Genomic DNA, 6,000 nt, shown 5'->3' with positions numbered 1-6,000 from the left:
ACAAGCTTCGTAGCGGTGAGCTACGTGCTACGATAGCTACGGAAGCGTAGCATATGTAGAGCAAGATATTAAATTTTTTAAACTTAATAAAATTATTTTTGCAAGATCCTGTTAACTTTTTAGTTCGTAATAGCTTTTTTTATGTAAAAGTATTTATAAGAAACGACAATTGCTATTACTTCATATGTAAGTGGAAACGTTGAACAGTTTTATGGCTTACAATATAACTATACTGCGTTCTTTTGCAGTAAAAGCTCGGTTTTAAACGTCCTAGACTTTTATAAGAATAAATAAATATTTTTTATTTAAATCGTAGAATTATAAGTCTGCTTTTATTGTCTTGTATTAAAAACTTTTCTTTTTCAAGGTAATAGTAACAACCAACCATATTTATAGTTTTAATTATTCATTATTTCTGTATTGTAATTTATTTCCAACCACTATCTAATGATCTGGGCTGTTACTTGAACTTTATATAAGCAATATAATTGCTTACTCAAATAAAAATGATTACATTAATAAAATTAGCGTTCTAGCAACGTATTTTTTTATATTAATAAATTATTCACGATACGAATTCGAAATCAGAAGGAACGAAACTGATCTAGTAACAGACTGGTCGTCAAACGGTCGTAATTTACAACAAAATATCCCATCTTACAAAATGAAACATCTATATTCATAGTGATAGTCTGCTAAAATGCGAGGCTCAAGTACTCGGTCACGCCTACAAAAGGACTCCAAATTAACTAGTCCTTTATAATGGTACACTCATTGCACGGACGCATTCGTCGGGTTCAAGGAACCGGCCAATGAAGACCCGCGCAATTACCGGCTGAATCATGGCCAAAAAAGAATGCTATGCGGAGTTCCAATTGCAACTGTGTGTTGTATTTTCTCCCGATTATCAGGGAGCGTTTGAAGGATGCAGTCGGGGGGCGCGAAGGGTGAGGCCTCGCGGCGCCTCAGTCGAGCCGCAACCGTCGCGCCGTACGCACGCATTGTTACTTAAGTGTTACCAAATGAAGTCTTCGCGGAGTCACAATTCGCGATCGACTTACATTCGTAAAGTAAAAATCGCCGGTTTCTGTTGACTGTGTATATCGATACCTTCTAGGATAAGACTCTTTAGGACTGTACCGGTTTGTGGCTAATGTGAGTTGAGATCTTGCAGCGTTCGTCTGCAAAACACGTGCCCTAGATTTGGGTGTCGTCGCTGGACCGCTCGAATGCTACATTTTTACATTAAATTAAAACTAGTTAATGCTTCTTTAATTTGTTTCACGTAGATATAGTTTTATGTAGAACATTATTTTTAGAAATAAAGTGTAAATTTGAGAGTATATATATATATTTTTTTATCATTTCTAGCGATTAGAAATTTATCTTTACTTTATAAAACTCAATGCTCTATTTACTGCATGCGACTGGCAAGGCATAATACATACATATATACATAATACATACGTAAGGCAAATCAATGTGTGTTTAGTTTTATGTAACGTTGAAGTTGCAATCATTGAGTGAGTGCACTGTATCATCCAATTGACATTTACATTTTAGCAATAACCTTAAAATCCATAGACGTTTTAACGGAACCGCATAGAGTGTACTGTCGCGCCCGTCGTACATATCATACAATTTAGTTTGATGCATTTTAGACCGTCCCATTCTGGTTTTAGAGTAGCTTTTCGAATGCACATTCCAAGTAGAAACATTAAAGCGGAATGTCTGTAAATTTACGGTCTTATTTCTTCATTTTTAGTTAGCTCCTCTGCAATGCTTCGCCGGTCGCTATACTTTTTCGTAGACAGATAGATGTTACATTTGGTCTAGACTTTTGTAGAAATTGTATGACTTTTGTATCTAGATATATATCGTTCTAAGATTTCCTTCAATTGATGACACTGTGATGATATATGAAGGGCGTGATATCCACGTGTGACTTAAGGTAAATAAGGTAAATAATTGATACCACGTGGTTCAGAGTTCACATAACTTCCCCCTTTAGGTGTTGAGCGCTCGCTTCCGGTAATCGCAGACCTGTACAACAGCTGTTATTAATGTCATGTACAAATTGTTTTGCCGAGTTTATTACATGACACCAATCTTCGTTTATTTTCATATACTATGTGGTGTTAATTGTGTAATGTATTTAACTTTTTTTCGTTTTTAATTTAAAATTTAGTTTAAAGTTCGTTGATGATTTTCGATGACGATCAGTTTTCAAGAATACAGACGGCTTAATATCCGAAACGGATCATTTAGCAGAACACATTAGATGATATCGGCTGTGTGCGTGTACGTGGTGGTCTGAGAGCGTGGGGTGGGGTGGCAGGCACATGGCGATCGATGCGGCGTCGCCCGCGTATCATTTGCGTGCGACCCTTCACCCCGCAGCCCCCTTGACCTGACTGGATATAGGCAACCACTGATACTACATTCAACGGTTGTTGTCGGTTTCGTAAGGCATGCCTGTCACATGGGTAACATTTTTGGGTTATGTAATTGTCTGGATATCGGACGAATTATTTACACGATAATTTAATATATAATAACTTTGGGTCAGATGATAAGAATATATCAGTATTGAGTAAAGTTAACGCTAAAAAAAAAATGTGTTCTATGTACGCTAGCAAAGGTTCTGGTACAAAAAAATTCAGATTATATTTTTGTCGGATTGTCCTTAAATAGAAATCATTATCATTCAAAATATATTTATACAAAAATGTTTAAAAAGGAACGGAAAATTCATCCTTTAGGCGATTGTAATACGCGACAATTTCCCATAAAATCGTCACGATAAAAGGTTTTTGCCCATCGTAGAATCGAAGTGGATTCTATCTCAAGTCTACATCGTTACGGCTTTATATATCATAACATTTTAGTACAACCAGACGACGCGTCAAAGCTTATGTTTGTTCGTGAATAAAATTTTATATATTTATATAATATAAACCTCATTGATATAGATTAGCTGTGGAGCAAAAGCAAAATTTTATTCATTCAAGTACGGTCATAAAATCACTTTTGAATCATGTTACTGTGCCAAATTAAATGTAAAACTAAGTACTGAGAGCAACCGGCAAAGCTCAGTAGATTCACTTTTTCGCAATTTTAATTACAGAGTATGTCAGATATTATATATATAAGGACATGGGTTTTTCAAAGCATTATACAATTTGATTCATCTAAAACAGAGTTGAATTTTGTTAATAACAAATAAATTTCACAATACTAATACTAATTGGCTGACTAATACAAACCCTTAAACGGAGAATCGACAATTGCAATGTTCGTGCTCTATTTCCTTATTTAAAAGAGAACTGGAATTGCCCTTTCCACTCTAAATGAACACTAATTAATAAAAAAAATACGTTTATAACTGAGTCTTAAATAAATATTTAAATTACAATTTAAATTAACTGCCACTTCTTATGTCATTAAAAAATATGATACGTTTTTTACTGAGACGTTCTTCTGCTCTTTCGACTCAACTGCCAACACTCGAATGTCAACACAAAGCTTATATATATAGATGTATATTATTAAAAGCCGACCAATAAACATGGACTAATAACATTAATTTTTATTTGAGTTTTAAATTTAATCAATCAAAAAAATATTGGTAGTAAAAATTTAACTTGTAATTATTCCTACATACGTGATTCTTCTCCAGTAAGACAATCTGAATTAAACAATAAATAAACAGTACTTTGATTAGCGATTTCATTTGTATAAAATAGAATATTAGAATAATTTTAATTTTTCGTTTATTAAATTTCTATCTAGTGTACATAAGAATGACTAAAATTAAGGCTTTAACAATAAATAAATAAAAATATTTACTGTACAAAATATGACCGCGTGGAACGCAACCTCGCAATTCCGATTCTCTGGTCATAAAATAGACCATGTCGTTTAAAATCCTGTCATGTAAATGTAATAATTCCGTCTTTACGTCAATTCCTCGCAGTCGGGTCCACGCTGGCAAACGAATCTCCTAAAACATGTACAATTTCCCGTCTATTCACCCCTTTTCCTCAACATTTGTACATTACGATTTAATGGCAGCGCCCTTCCGGAACAAGAATCACTAATTTTAGGGGATTGGATATTATCTTTATTTCCTGTTCGTATTCGTTTTGTCTGAAATTCGTATAATTACAACTGTTTAAGTAATCGGTTGAATAAACTTAACACGATGTAGTATGTATTGATTTATCTAATTGTATCTTGCTCTCAATAATAACATTTTTATTTAATTTCGAAGTCGTTCATGAAAATAGCTATAATTTATAATAAAATATATCGCTAAGCGCATCGTCCGAAGCTTCTCCGAAATCGATTGCGAGTCATATTAAGACCACTTTTATAGCTGACTTTTAAGTAATTCCTAAAAATAATATTATTTTTATTAAAAATAAAGATAGATTATTGAATAGATAGTAGACTAAGTTCTAATAGTCTTAAAAGTTGATTAAAAACATTTATTATATATCAAGTTGTAACGAATTGATATCAAATAATTCTAAATTAACTACATTAATTTTTATAGGAAATAGACATGGTCAGATATAGTTGTTGTATATGTATATACACTAATACAAGAACATAAAAAAAGACATATATATTATGGCTACTTAACCTATTCTGTCTGTTCAGTACACTTAGTTCAGCTGTATGAGCTACAAAAAGAAACTCGAAACATACCGCAGAAGACGAGCGTGAAATGACAGAACGTGTTAAGCGATATTGACTCTAATAATTATAAAATTTATAGGATACCCGTATCAAAATGGCGTGTCAGTTTAAGACAATTGTCTACATTTCAGGAAATACATAGTGAATTCTTACAGAACCGCACTGTATGCCACGGATGATACTGTTAAAAGAGGCCTTTTAAAATTTGAATACATAAATATCTATCATTTAAAACTAACGATGTGTAAAATATTGTTATAACTAACACTGAGGGCCTAGATAGCTTAGTAATTAAAGCACGTGCATTTTAGTCCAAGATTGAACTTCCATATGCTTATTTTGTGTTTATAATTCATCTTGTTGTAGAAAACCTACATCATTATTAAAACCTGCAATGTGGTCGATTAAGCTCCAAAGCTTTTATTCGTGCTTAAGCATAAGCCTTATCAGATTTTAATTTATATCTTTCCAATTGATCTATACTTATAAAATAACATGTCCTGACTGACTAACATGTCCTCGGCGATGATTCATCATCGCCGAGCGTAAACTATGTATTAAAGTTAGGGCCATGAAATTTGGTGAGTAGGAAGGAAGGGATTTTGGCAATTCTAGGGATTGAAAGTTTGTATGGAAGTCCGTCCGTATGAGTAGATACCTATGTAAGTGTATCTGGATGTTCTAACCTAACGGGTGAAATACACACCAATATGGAACACAAAGAGTTCTTGACGTAATATTTTAAGTTGATTTGTAAATAAATCCAACTTCCACGCGAGCAAAGCCGCGAGCAACAGCTAGTCATATTAACAAAATAATTACATCATTTGTTAAGTTGAATTCGAAATTTGATTTTGGAAATATATTAGGTCTCACAGAAATATATTCTAATATTGTTTTTTTTTATACAAAAAGGTCTTACAAAAAGACTATTCGAGGACGAATCGTAAAAAACTTCTTCGACCGTTTATTGAATTTGACAAAGTTCTGAATATTTTACGTCGAGATTATCGAGTAACTGTTGTATGTAAAGCATGAAGTTCACTTAACGATCGGAAGTAATGACTTCTGTGGATAATTTTCCATCGTGTTTATTCTCTTTTAATACATAAACGATATATTATTGTATATCAGGGAACCGTAGACGACGATGATGCCAAAATAGTACTTTTGGAAACGAGATACAAAAATCATTATTGATAATTTTATTGCTTTAGTGGTTAGTGTATACGGTTATGTTGGGCTTGGATTTGGAGTTGGAAATACTCAGTAGAAATCGGAGTTTGGAAATTAGCA

General features: G+C 33.2%; 1 protein-coding gene across 2 annotated transcripts in view; it reads left to right on the top strand.

The window, feature by feature from the left end:
- The first annotated feature begins 976 nt into the window (after positions 1 to 976).
- Positions 977 to 6,000, top strand: part of LOC113398505 (uncharacterized) — a 50,752-nt gene continuing 45,728 nt past the window's right edge. For both annotated transcript variants that reach the window (XM_064219187.1, XM_026637265.2), the window contains exon 1: positions 977 to 1,155. The gene's annotated coding sequence lies outside the window, so the exon portion shown is untranslated. The remainder of the gene's footprint in view (positions 1,156 to 6,000) is intronic.

This window comes from Vanessa tameamea, chromosome 26 (genome assembly GCF_037043105.1).
Source record: "Vanessa tameamea isolate UH-Manoa-2023 chromosome 26, ilVanTame1 primary haplotype, whole genome shotgun sequence".
Classification (NCBI taxonomy): Eukaryota; Metazoa; Arthropoda; class Insecta; order Lepidoptera; family Nymphalidae; genus Vanessa; species Vanessa tameamea.
Note: the sequence above shows the minus strand (reverse complement) of the source record. Positions and strands in the feature narration are given on the sequence as shown.